This window comes from Dreissena polymorpha, chromosome 7, assembly GCF_020536995.1.
Source record: "Dreissena polymorpha isolate Duluth1 chromosome 7, UMN_Dpol_1.0, whole genome shotgun sequence".
NCBI lineage: Eukaryota > Metazoa > Mollusca > Bivalvia > Myida > Dreissenidae > Dreissena > Dreissena polymorpha.
In genome coordinates, this window is record NC_068361.1 from 14485948 (window position 1) to 14499964 (window position 14017).

The window sequence follows — 14017 nt, forward strand, 5'->3', positions numbered from 1 at the left end:
ATTGTCACGCTTTTCAAAAAAAGATAACGGAAACATCATTATCAATTTCAATCGAGGAAATCTTGTTTCACTTATATGTTTTAAAAAATACATAGACACTTATTACACAGTTTGTTTCCAAATAATAACGCAATAAATATTTAAGAAGAAAACAAGAATTCGTTTGAGTGGACTTGAACCCGTGACAAAATGGTACTTAAGTCAAGGCAAACGTCTTTATTGGCAATTTTTTTAACTGTTTCATGGCCTTTAAAGGCGGTACAATATGGTATAAAAAACATTATACAAAATTACAAAGAGAAAAGTAATATAAACAAACATTGCGTAAAAGACGATTGATAATGGGTTAATTTAGATATAAACTGTGTCGAATTAATCGGAATAATGAGTACCCCGCTTCACCATATTTCGCCAATTAATGTATTCGCCTACCTTCTACTCGGAGAATTGATTTAAGCGGTACACATGTACTAGTTAAAGACAAAAGCAATGTATTACGAATACTTTTCTTTATTTAGCTTGATATCGAGAACAGAACATTCTTTTGTTCGATTGACAAGGCAGAGTTAAGAATATATTTATATAAATGGAGTTGTATCTATGTCACTTCAATCGAACTAAAGAATGTTGTATTTTAGAAATACAGGTTCATTGTACCATTCTATAAAAATTGTCAGACATATAAAATATTGTATGCATATATGCATTGGCAAATATTGGAGATAAATGGGAAAATCCTGATTTCAAAGGCTATCACTTATAGAAATATGTTTTATTACACCAATGTGACAGTTGTTACATCAATTATGTATGGTAATGAGTTAAAACATTGGTCCGATCTCGTGAAAATATTGCCCACTGCTTTTAGATGTGAACTACATTAATATGTTCAAACAGTTATATATAATATGTTATAAACAAAAGCCAATAGCACGGTTGACAACTTAATTTAAATCTGTTTTCTTTTAGAAGAGAAATTATGGTTACTATCATGTAGTCGTTTATCCGTCTATATTGTACATATTTTGTTGTAGGAGTTGGAGTCAGCCCTGATGGGAAACGAATCTATTTGACACACAGACACAATGGAAAACTTCGTACACTGAACATTGATTGAGCAGTAACAGAGACATTCCGTGATCCTTCATTCAAACATTCATGAATAACACGTAATATTCATGTGGGAACCACAGGCCTAGTGTTTGTCTTTGGTGACAAAAGAGTGAGTCAAGTGCACTCAGAAGGTACAACAATTCTCAATACCATCGATATCGATATGCCAAATCCTGGATCCTTATACTTTAATGAAGAATTGAGCAAGATGGTTATCAGAGTTGAAAATAAAGGTACACTGAGTTTTAAGCATTCACATGCTTAACGTAGGAATCAACTGCATACATTGAAGCATAGTCTATCAAACATTTATAATTACCTTTATTCACACAATTCAATTGTAAATCGCCCTCGTCTTTATGTTGTTGTTTTCAGATTGTTCAGACTGGTTTGTAGAATTAAAAAATTTCTTAACACTTAACCAAGAAATCAACGTACTCGGTATTGACCCTAACGTGCATGAGTGTTTCCATAACGATTGTTTATAGACTGCCAGTACAAATAAACAGTATTATGTGTTTTGTTTTTGAACCATTGTGTGGCACTTATATTTATATTGAGTAGGCTGATGATTAAAGAAGTATGGCTAGTTTGTCGATGCATTCATCGGTACGATATTTGAAAGGGGCATTTTGGTGACAATTGACTCATGCGTGGGGTTGAAATGTAAAATTTGTCGATCTTATTTGATAGACATAAAACACATTTCACAGTGTTGTTTTGATTAACGTGTGACAATATTGATTCTTAGAAGTAGACAATGCATCTGTATTTATTTAGTATTATAGTATGATATATTAGTTTGTGTCTGCATGCTGCAAAACATTAAGTAGTTTATCTTTTTTAAATAACAGTCTGAAGCATAAATGTTTACTTGCACAATTATTTTAATTGTGTTTGCGATTGTGTTGGTTTAAAAAAAAAATAAGTTAACTCACTGTGTGAAAATATCTATAACCAGTAAAATCGCTTTGACTACTAATAATTTATGTCCTTTGAACGAAAAATGGCAAATTCAACATTTTCTAACCATTAAAGTCTGATCAGCACCATACTTCGGTATAGTAGTTATTTGCATAATAGCTTCGGATAACACTCATAATAGCATGAATCAATTATGAAAGTAGACCATCGAATTATTTAAACATAGGGCAAATTTAACAGTGTCCGGTCTCTAATTATAACAGTTCAAATCGGATCAGAAGGAAACTTGGTAGTTTTTTTCAGGACATTATATAACGACACAGTTTGATGCCGACAAATATATCATGACCCGTTTCTGAAAAATGGTCTTTGAAGTATAATAAAAAGTCATAGCGAAGGTATATGTAAACAAAATCACACAGCTTTAAAGGGATCTGTTCACGGTTTAGTAAATTGACAAAATTGAAAAAGTTGTTTCAGATTCGCAAATTTTCGTTTTAGTTGTGATATTTGTGAGGAAACAGTAATACTGAATATTTACCATGGTCTATTATAGCAATTATATGCATCTTTTGACGATTTAAAAACCTGAAAATTATCAAGCGTTGCAACGCGAAACGATTGAATAATTTGGAGAGTTCTGTTGTTGTTGTTAATTTTGTGAAACTACGAAGATTGCTTTTATAAAGTATAAAATACGACCTTCGTACATACTTGGCAGGATGGCCGAGCGGTCTAATTAGTTTTTACTCCGGGATTCCGGAGGTCACTGGTTAAGCCCTGCTGCGGTCTACTTTAAAAAAAAAAAATATTCTTGATTTTTTACTTGAGCTTTTTAGATCCAATGTTTACATTTATCAATATAAAGCATTTAATGACAAACTTCAAAACATGCCAAAATCTGTGACAAGGCCTCTTTAATAGGATCATCATGACAATTGGTAATAATATTCTTAGACATCTAATAACATATTAATATGGTAACCATCTAGACCGCATGGGGAATTGTGTAATGATATATTTTGAATTATTATCTATTTAATCTGGTTCACCTTTCAACTAAACTTGTTTAAATCATATCAACATTAAATTGGTTGACATGTGTGTGCGGATCATAGTAGGACAAAAGCATATCACGTTCTTCTGAATTAATGCAATTGAATAGTTTGAAAGCTACACAACTGATAGTGTCAGCTCTTCAACCCACTTATAATCTTTAAACCATGATACTTTATCAATTTAAGCAAGACCCTTAAAACGGACGTTTTTGTGACAAGATGGTTCTCTTGTTTGCAGATACAATCAGGCGTTATATTGTAATACTTGTATCTCACTATACATTGTTAAATGGCACCCCTGCCATGCTTTGCATGAAGGGCTTTTTGTAATGAATTTGATTTTGATAAACGCTTAGGGAACTCGTAACAACCTATGTAAATATGGCAAGGGTTAGATTTGACGAATGAAGATGGTGGACATCTATCATGCGGTGTCTGTATTATTGTTTGTAAGGTGTAAACGCTTTAAGTCTTCAGAATGATGTATTCATACGGGGTAAAATCGAACATTGTTGTTTATGATTATAACATACAAGCATTTTTATTGAGTACAGAAAAAACACAAACCGTCTTTGTATGTTTAGTGAATAGCGCTTATGTAAAATGACCGCGTTTACTCATAATTATAAATAATTGTATTTTATCAAAACTGATGACATATTTACTATTTATCACATGCCATACCCTCTTCCTCATGTAATATAACCATTACGAATAGTTTTATCTTACACATGTGTAATATACTTTGTAAGCGTTTTCATTGGCTTATTTTCGTTCGATTGACCAATCGCTTTTTCTTATGTTGCTGAAATGACGTTGCAACGTCAAATGACGTCATAAAATGTAAACAACATTCTGAATTTATCATTATGTTTGCGTAAATATTTATTTTATTTGCTCATTTAAAAGCATGTGATCAAAAAGATCTGACACTTGTTGTCATATCACACCATATTTTATTAAATTCGTCCGGGAAATTCGTTACTAACAAAATTCCTGAACTCGTTTAATAAAATATGGTATGATATGACAACTCGTGCCAGATCCTATTTGTTATTGATTCAAGGCTAACATAAGCATTATTTCACAACAATATTGTCATTAGAATCGGATAATCGATATGTAGCTAAATACTTTCATCATTGTCGAAATAAATCCCCGGAATTGAGTTTTCCTTTCTCTTAGGATTGCTGGGGTACAAATGCGTATTCACTTTAGGGTTTTATTTTTAAAGAGATTGTTTTAGTTTAACATTTTTTAAATGAGCATGTATAAAATTAATGTCAACTATTTTGTATAGAATGCATACATATTGTTCAAACAAGCAAAAAGAAAAACAAGTATCTTTTGATCAAGGACAATATCATCAATATCGGTTTATTAATAGATTATCGTCAACAAAATCGGTAAAATAATAATACAAAGCGTTTGCAAAATTGTTTTCTGACATGAGTATTTAAAGATCTTTTAAACTTCATTGACCAGTTTTTACGCCTGAGTGGGGCAGGGGATGAGCGTAAGAATTTACTTCCAAAGGTCCCTGGTTCGATTACGTAGACCTTTGTAATTAAAAACTATTATAAATATTTTAGATGTGTCTTAGATTTGTCGGAAAATACATTAGGAGAAACAATATTATAGTGGCCCTTGCAAGGAATTCATTGCAAGGAACATGCAGAATTACCATACAGTGCGACCATTAACACAATAACTGGATACAACAAAAACGCACTGACATTTTGTGTAAATATAAGGTCATGTTAAAAGTCAACATCTCTTGATGAACTTTCAATTGATTAGCGCATAGCGTAGAACATACATAATGAGTACAATCTTGATGGTCATTTGGTAAAGAAACATTCAGTTCATTTCATTAAAAGACGCATATTTCAAAAGATGAAAACTATTTCATTCAAAATACATGACTAAAATATACCCGCTTAACCATGTTTAATCATTTTCACATTTTAACAATGTATTACTTAGGAACATCATTTTTAAAACCATTTCACAGGAACAGTGAGTAATAATATGCACCGTATGTAAACGTATTTCATATGTACATCGTTTGATAAGAAATATAAGTGTAGGATGTAGAACAGAAGGCTACTTGCAACATGGGTCCTTCCACGGCTAAAATATACTGAGCAATCTTGTATAAAACTCGGTGTACTTAGGGAATACAATGTGGAGATTGTAATATGACATATGTGTCACATGAGGTCACATATTAAGTCCATTATAATTATAACATCTCAACATAAACTGCTTAAGTAATACCACAAATGGTACCTATGATCAGATTACATATTTCGCTATTACCATTGGACATTTAAAAACACAATTTCTGGTTAAGCGGGCTATTTATCCGTCAACATAATTTGTATCGAACTAGCAATTGTGCAAACCAAATTTCTTGTTATCTTAAAGTCCTTTAAACTTCGAAGAAAGCAACCAGGTACAAAACCACGGTGCAAATCACAGTAATAATGATGAACAACCAGAACATTAAAATGTCCAAAGCGTTCATGACTTCCAACCATGACGGGTATGTATTCTTTATCTCTCGTCGCGTCCTCTCTTTTGTCTTTGCATCAGAAACATGGGCAACGTTGAGACGTCGCGTCGGTTCGTCGGAAATTGCGCATCGAAGCCCGGCGTACAGGCGGTAGAGGCAGCGAAGGTAAGGCTCCACTGGTTCTCTCGCTGCCTCACGTTTTAACCAATCTCACCTGGGCAAAACTGATTGCCAGGACGACGGTGTTGCACGCGTTCATGCTTATTAGGTACACCGAAATGTAGGACACTTGTTCGGAATTCTTCGGAAGTTCGGAGGCGATGATAGTCAGAAAGACGGCTAGCGACAGGAACATGGTGACGGCGTAGCCCGATCTTTCAACGGAATCTGCCGGAAGCGCGAAAGCAAACGGACCAAGTAATGACAAAAAAAAGACAGGGACGATGATATTTAGGACATAGAAGCTCGCGCGACGCGTCGAAGTGATAGTTGATCTATCAAAAGGTACTTTATGTAACTTGCAACACTTATACAAGTTTAACAGTCAAATGTTATATCGTATTTTCTGTTGTACAATTGCATGACATGTAATAAACTATTCGTAGCTAACTGGAATTAACATTTAAATCATTGATATTTAGTAATTCATTCAACACTTTTGTTTCTTGGACATATATTGACGCAGATTTTGTGCTGTCTGCCGATAATTTAATTTTAGGTGTAGTAAAGATGATGAGTTACGTGATTAGCTTCGCCTATATAACTTTCGTCACCTAAATTGACTAGTAGTTTGACCAAATGTTGTATAATATAAATTTAATACTTACTTTTCTTCAAAAAACTTATTTTTAACATCTAAGTTGGTGTCCGTTTTAATTATTTTATGACATAAATCTTTATCATTCACATGACAAATCCCAAGAACCTCTTTGTCACAAAGTTTATAGGGCAAATACCTAAGACACGTGTATAAGGAATAAAGATGCAATTTAGTGCTTACTCATAACTTAAATTGTGATTGAATAACTGAAGTTTCAATTTAATCGCAATATAAATACATATTATTTTCTTCAACGTCATAAATCCTTTTCCACCAGTTAAATCTAATATCCAGTTAAATCACACATCTTCACTTAAGTTTAATAAGAGCTTTTATGTAGTGTATCCAATCCATAACAGTGCGAATAAAGTCAAAGTATGTGATCTGACCTCTACAATGAAAATTATTATATTTATTGAAGCACGACTGCGCGAATTGAATACGATATGTCATAACATAACGCTTGCATAACTATTGGATAGCCCATTCCTGTAAACGATTTGTACGAATTGGCCAGTACGAGATCAGTCTTCCATATATCGTATTGCGGCTGAAATAGTTATAATGTATGAAAGCATACGAAGTAGACTTTCTCAATTATCACGAGTTGCCCATAAGTTATCATTTTTTTATTGAGACGGTGACCCGGGTGACAAAATATCATTTCATAACCATTAGTCATGTGTAGCATGTTAAATGTTCTCAAAACTTAGATAAAACATGTTTGATATGTACTGAATTATAGCGTTAGTATTGTTATTATTGTATAAACTCTATCTATAATGCCCTCTGGTGGGGTGCAGAAACTTGGCAAAAGGAGGGATTGAACGGGATAAATCGTGTATTAATAAGGCGATTCACGTGCCGTTCAAGCCCTGTTATGTGTTTTTCATATCCATAAACTGGTCCACGCGAAGTTACTTCCCTTAGTAATGGCTGGATTCAATGAAGTCATTATGAACTTTGTTAATACTCCAGCCTTCGACGACTTTCCAAGCATAAATGGGGAACTGATTAAGCACCAGTTTCCTCATGCATGCAGGTATAAAGGCAATGAATATTTCAATCCACTGTTCATATTATACAATCTGCACCCTCTTGACAACAGCTTTATTTTATTGGCAACGTCATTCAAGTTAAGGTTATTTACTCAACACTTTCACAAGACTATGCTGTAAATGTAAGTGTTTATGTACCTTCAACGTTTCTGCTGTATGCTTGAAATACTTAAGTGTCAATATCATGAATATGTTGGCAGTATTAACTTATAGACAATTTAGTTGGATCAAAATGAGATATACCTGTACGAAAGAAACATCTATGAAACCACTGACTTATTCTTACGATAAATTTATCCGTCACGACAAGTAAATTCCAATATAATATATCATTTCTTACTTTGCGCTGCTGCATTTTAAATTTCCATTAATCCACTGTTTAAACACATTTTAAATCGAAAACTGCCTATCCGAAGGTAAAGCCTCGTCATTTCTGATGTTGACCGAGTGAGGCATATGCAAAACACAACCTTGAACTGTATGACGTTATATGAAATAATCGAATTATTTAGTCGATGTCGAATGAGACATATTGTTTTCAATGTTATTTATTTTATTTTGGTATGTGTGATTTGTTATGCAATAATAGCGAAAATACACATTTTCTCAGACATGATCATCTGCGGGCGCTCTCAAAATCCGTTCCTGCCAGAGTGCGCAACGGATTTTTCGAGCGCCCGCAGATGATCATGCCCTCAAAAACATGTATTATCCCTATAGTGATATACAGAGAATTCGCTTATTTTAACCTTGATTAAATTTAGGTCTTGTGCAATGGGAAATGACATAATCTATGTCATCAGCTCCTGTGCAGTTGTTAAATATGTTCAATGTTTACCCTTTCAATGGTGAAATAAGCGTAAAAGGCCTATGCTTATTTGATGTCATTTAGCTAATTTTTGCAGGTGCTGTAAATGATACCTGTAATTCTCAAGTTCGTCCTTTATAGATCTACAACCTTTGGTAATGGCATTTAAAATCTCAAATGCATAACATTGGTTTTGCGCTTTGTTTTTGTTACTTTTTTAAGTAGCATACATGATGAAAACAATAATCTGAAAGAAGTTGTATATATTTTGTTACCTTCAATATAATCTACTATATTATTTATTGTGTACGATTGTTAGATAGTTGCACATGCCTCTTTATATCATTGTATGTATTAATATATAATAACAGGTGTGTAAACACATGTATATAAATTTACTGCGTGTAGACGATACACACCGTTTAATATTGGCATTGTGTAATGAAGTCGATCTATATTAAACTTACAATATTGAATGAAATATTCTGAGTTCTAAAAAAAACGAGTTTGTTTGAAACTTAACCCATTAAAGAATTAGCCAACACTTTTCTAAATGTATGTATTTTATTTGGATAAAGAAAAGAGCCGCTGGTGTTATTCCGATAAATTGTTAGAAACATATTCAATAATTGTTTGCACTAGCGGATTCGGGGAGATGGGAAAACGCGCGTCCGGCATCCCGGACATAAAGCGAGACTTTGAACAATTATGCCTATTTGTTTCCTTGCGTCTAGCTCTCTCTGCCTATAACATGCATTAATTACTTTTATTAAAAAAATAGTCCTTACACTAACCGGTCTTGCGAAAGAAAGTGGAGCAAACCTAGCTGAGAGGTGAGATTTTCCGCATTTAAACGTAAACGATATCATGACGTCACTTCACTGTGTGTTCTCTACATTCATGGTTTCTTATGGGTCTTCCAGGTTATCAACTATATGCGGTGGCATGAAACAATAAACTAAGGGAATGAATTCACATACTTTAATCGCAGCTTTTCAAAAGGCCCTGGAAATGGTCATAATGAAACAAGCTGTCCAAAGTAGACCATGTATTTAACTAGCAAGCCCTCTCTTCACAGCCGATTCAGGCTTGCCACTCTTTCTGGCCAGCAAACCAGATGCATTTTTAATCTCAACATTTCAATGTATATGCTCACTCGACCATTTAAAATGTTTCCGCGTAAATGTTTTCAAATCCTTACAATTTTCATTATCAGACTTTGTAACACATGAGGATTTAAGAATGTGTGTCGATCATAATTAAACACATTTTGTAAAACGATTAAAGTAGGTTTGTGTTTTATTTTAAGCATTTCTAAACAAGACAGGACAGAGGTCAAACACTGCTATGCTATGCAAAAATGAACCAAATTACATTATTCGACGCAAAACATTCGGTCCGGACGTAAACCAAATTAAAAATTGTCTTCGCTTGAAGTTTGTATTCTTACAGTAAATAAAACAAACATTCATCGTTTCAAAACATATTCATCACAATTTAAAACAACAATAAGCATATTAAAATTGTATGATTGACCATTATATTTAAATTTACTTAAACCAACTTAAGCGCTATTGTTCCTTAACAATCCATACAGATATCCGCCCTTTAGTCCTAATGTTTTTACACGACATGCCACAGCAAAGAAACACACGTTGTAGAGCGATTTACATGATGTGATACAACTATTTCACGTATTAAGTTCGAAAGGACTTCAATAAATTACCTACAAAACACAGACATCTATACATTTGTCGCCTCTTCCAACCAGTTGGGATTATAAAACTGTGAATAAAAATACTCAAATGTCTATATGAGTATGAAATGATTTGATAATTTAAAGCATTTCCAACTAAGAACCATGTATATGTAAATATTTAAAACTTATATTATTAATGAGGGACAAATCTTCGGGAACAACCCACTATGTCGGTAAATTTTCCCTCCAGAACACGTGATTGTCTGTATAAGAGTAAATATTAATTAATTAAGTAATTAAATAATGAAGATGTCCTTAGTGCACACTTCATTATGTTTTTATTCTAGAACTTCCTAGGTACGCTGTAAAACTTTGAAACATTTATATGTGTCGCTATTGTCTGATATTCGGTGATTATTTCTTCTTTAGTTAAAACATTGTCTTTTGACACAACATCCGTAAACTCTTCTGAAATGATGCTTGGAAATCTGATAAGGTTAATAATCTCGTCTCCCAATTCATTTCGAATTTCTTCTCCTATTGCCTGTGTTCCAGTATATTCAATCCTCGTTGACTCCCGGCGTTTGCAAGCAGCGTATACTTCACATTCACTGGTTATTCATTCCTAAAAACTCTTTCAGTCATTCCTTTGACATTTCAACAAAGGCTTTCGATTTTAAAACACGTTTCGATTTATTTGCTATAAAGTCTAAGCACTTTTGTTTTAGATCCTGGTAGTCAAAAATAATTGTCTGATCAAGGATGGTACAAACATTGTAATAGAGAATGTTTGCCGATACTGTGTGTAAAATGCGGATATTGAGCTTTTAAACCGAAGACAAATTTGAATTGAGATCGAAACAGAGTAACTAGATCGGACGGAGAAATGGTAAGACTTCGGTCCGCTTCGATAAATAAGTTTGACCGTATAATTTTGTATTACTATTTCACTGTGCGTATGTTTACCGCATATTCGTGCATAACCAAGTCGCTACTTGCTGCATTAATAATTGATATTGCGAAACGATTTGATTGAATGTGAGTGTGACTCAATGAAAATAGGCGTTAATATAGATCCCATACCAGAAATACCTTTATAAAAGACAACCAGCGTTGACATTAATGCGGATGTCATTTTCTTCATAAATATATCGTACGGTTCCCAAATATCGAGCTTCTCCTAGTATCGATGACTTTGTTTGCATAACGAACGACGCTGTTCTCATAATTACGGCGTTTTGTCCAACACTGCCCCAAGCCAGTCTCGCAAACGAATAAAAAAGAATATATTGTGGCACAAAAAATATGAAACGAGTATTTTATACGTTGTTAAATCTATGTTTTCATGCAAATCCATTGACAGGGTATTTGAGTAGTCTCTGTGCTTGAAAATAGCATTCTTGGCATAACATATAATAAATACAATTGTTCAAAAATATGTCCAGTTCTAGAATGGTTGTCGATAACATGAGTTCAACTTTATTTAAAATACATATTTAAACGGTTATGTGTACTTACATCACCTACACTAATTGAATTTTACTTTAATACATATCTTTTGTTGAAATTACTTAAACTGTAATATTTGCGAAATTCTATACGTAGTTTATGTTCATGCTACATACAAATATCACATTTAATATAGCTCCAAACCGTCTGAGACAGCTAAACCGAAAATACAAATATTGGGACTCTTGTGAAAAAGCATATTTTTCGAGTGTTTATATTCGAATCTTAAGTAATGTGATTGGGATATCAAAAAGCACCAGTTTTTCTCTACACAATATACACCCTTAATGCGCTCATCCCCGTATTTGCTAGATATGAAGAACACAGTTAATAATGTCTTGTGTTTGATGATTAGTTTTATGCCAATGGCGTTGCTCAGCGGTAAAAGACCCAAGGCTTCGTTTCATGACAGTGGCCACATTGTGAATAATAATTGCTGTTTGTTTGTGTTGTTTTCATTGTCAAGTAAGCGCTATTTGGTGTTCATTAATTTCTGGACTGCAATAAAATATTTTCGCCTACACTGAATCTACCACTTGAAAAATATAAATCCTTTAGCATCAAACACTCTGTTTACGTTAATCCATTAACATTTAATTTTTATACGTATTCTATCATTTTGTAATACTTCGAAATTCAATTGCAAACACATTGTTCTGCGATTCTCAATGTTTGAATTATATTGTGTAAAAAAATGATTCTTTTCTAATCGAAAGTACGACTACATATGCATTGTTTATCTTAGTAACAGAGGACAAATCAAAGCACTGAATTCAGTGAAAGTCTTCAACCACCGACTATTCGTGAAAGAAAGCAAACGAATACCAAGAACTCCAGGAAAACATGTTTAACATATGATTGTTAACACATAGTGACAAGATTAAAAAAGACGCTTTAAATAATAAAGCATGCATGGGGGTTGATCGATACACTAAGCTGTGTTATGTTAATACCTGAAAAAGCACAATGACGAACTAAAATGTCCACTGAATATGTCTTCATATTTAATAACAAAGAGTCCTTGTTGAATAAACCAGCAACACTTTTAATGACACTCAGCCGCCTGACCCCATTGCAGCACGTCAATGATGTCGCATATAGTTGATACATATATTATCCAAATATAACTACAAATAAAGTACATTGTATACTGACCTTTCTTTTTTATAATAAATAATTCGAGTGTGACTAATTGAATTCTGAGAACAGTGAGTTACATAACTTATGACATAACAATCATCCAGACAGAAAAGACTAGCACTAAATTCGCGTTTCTCGATGTTCGAAATCAAAGCGTTTTGCCGCGTGCATAGGTTGTAATGTCGGTAATTTATAGGCTGCCTTAGTCACCACTAGGTGCAACTCGTCGAATTTGTACTCGCATCGAATATTCTGATAGCATCCGGTTATATTTAAACGTTGCATACAACTATTGTTATATTTGCACGTGACTCTTGTTAAATAGCGTTATGCATAAGATGTAGCACAATAATAATGACTAAAACACGGATAAGTGTTATACAGTATATTTCGTACAGGGAATGGCGATCAACTGGCAGCATTCGGCATACTTCGCTGAAACGAATCTTAAGATGCTTGAGAACGAATATCTCTGTGACGTCACACTCGTTGCAGGAAACGAACACACACATATAAAATGTCACAAATTTATTCTCGCCAGCCGCAGCTTCCGTGTTACGTATCATGTTTGGTGGAACACTTGCCGAATCAAAAGCCATCATATTGATTCCAGATGTAGCAGCATGTTTCTTAGAAACGTTACTACGGTGGGTATAAGGCGTTAAAGCGAGATTATACGATTTTTATAGGTGTACATTTGTAATATATTGATAAAAACATGTTACACTAACACACAATAGGCAAGAACAATTATACATTGAAGACGATTTTCATTCAATGCAGCAAAGACAAATTAGCGCCCCCAGCCGATTGTGACGAAGATATTTCGTACATATTTGCCTACAATAACCGAAGCATTCGTCTTTTTATTAGTATCGGAGCTAGTGTTCGTGTGTCGTATGAATAGATATCGTTGCAGGAAATTAAAATGATCCGTAAAACTAAATTTAGATTTACATCGTACATGCATGATAAACATGCTGGCGAATTCGACTGAACAGACATTTTCGATTTTGGAATTAAATATTTGGCTTATTTCGCATTTTTCGACACATGTTATTTTAGTTATAACTTTTTTTTTATTTAAATTTAAATATATGTATAATAGTTGTTTACACATTTTATATAAATTCATAAATATTTGACAATTTAGCAGATATAAAAATCGTACAATCTCACTTAAAGCATGTGATCGTTAATTTAACCAAGCGTGTTTATCTTCGTTTAGAGAACGATTATTCCATACGACAAAGAATGCAAGGTAGACCTACGTTTTATTGTGACAACCGAAGTATAACGATGGGCGGTGTGACTATGACATTCAGTGACTTAAATGTTGGTGAAACTGATGTCGGCACTGACCATTCATT

The 14017-nt window shown here is 33.6% G+C and overlaps 1 protein-coding gene across 3 annotated transcripts in view; it reads right to left on the reverse strand.

Annotated features, from left to right (window-relative positions):
* LOC127839340 (BTB/POZ domain-containing protein 6-A-like) overlaps positions 1 to 14017 on the reverse strand; it is a 170368-nt gene that overhangs the window by 81017 nt on the left and 75334 nt on the right. The gene's annotated exons all lie outside the window — the stretch shown is intronic.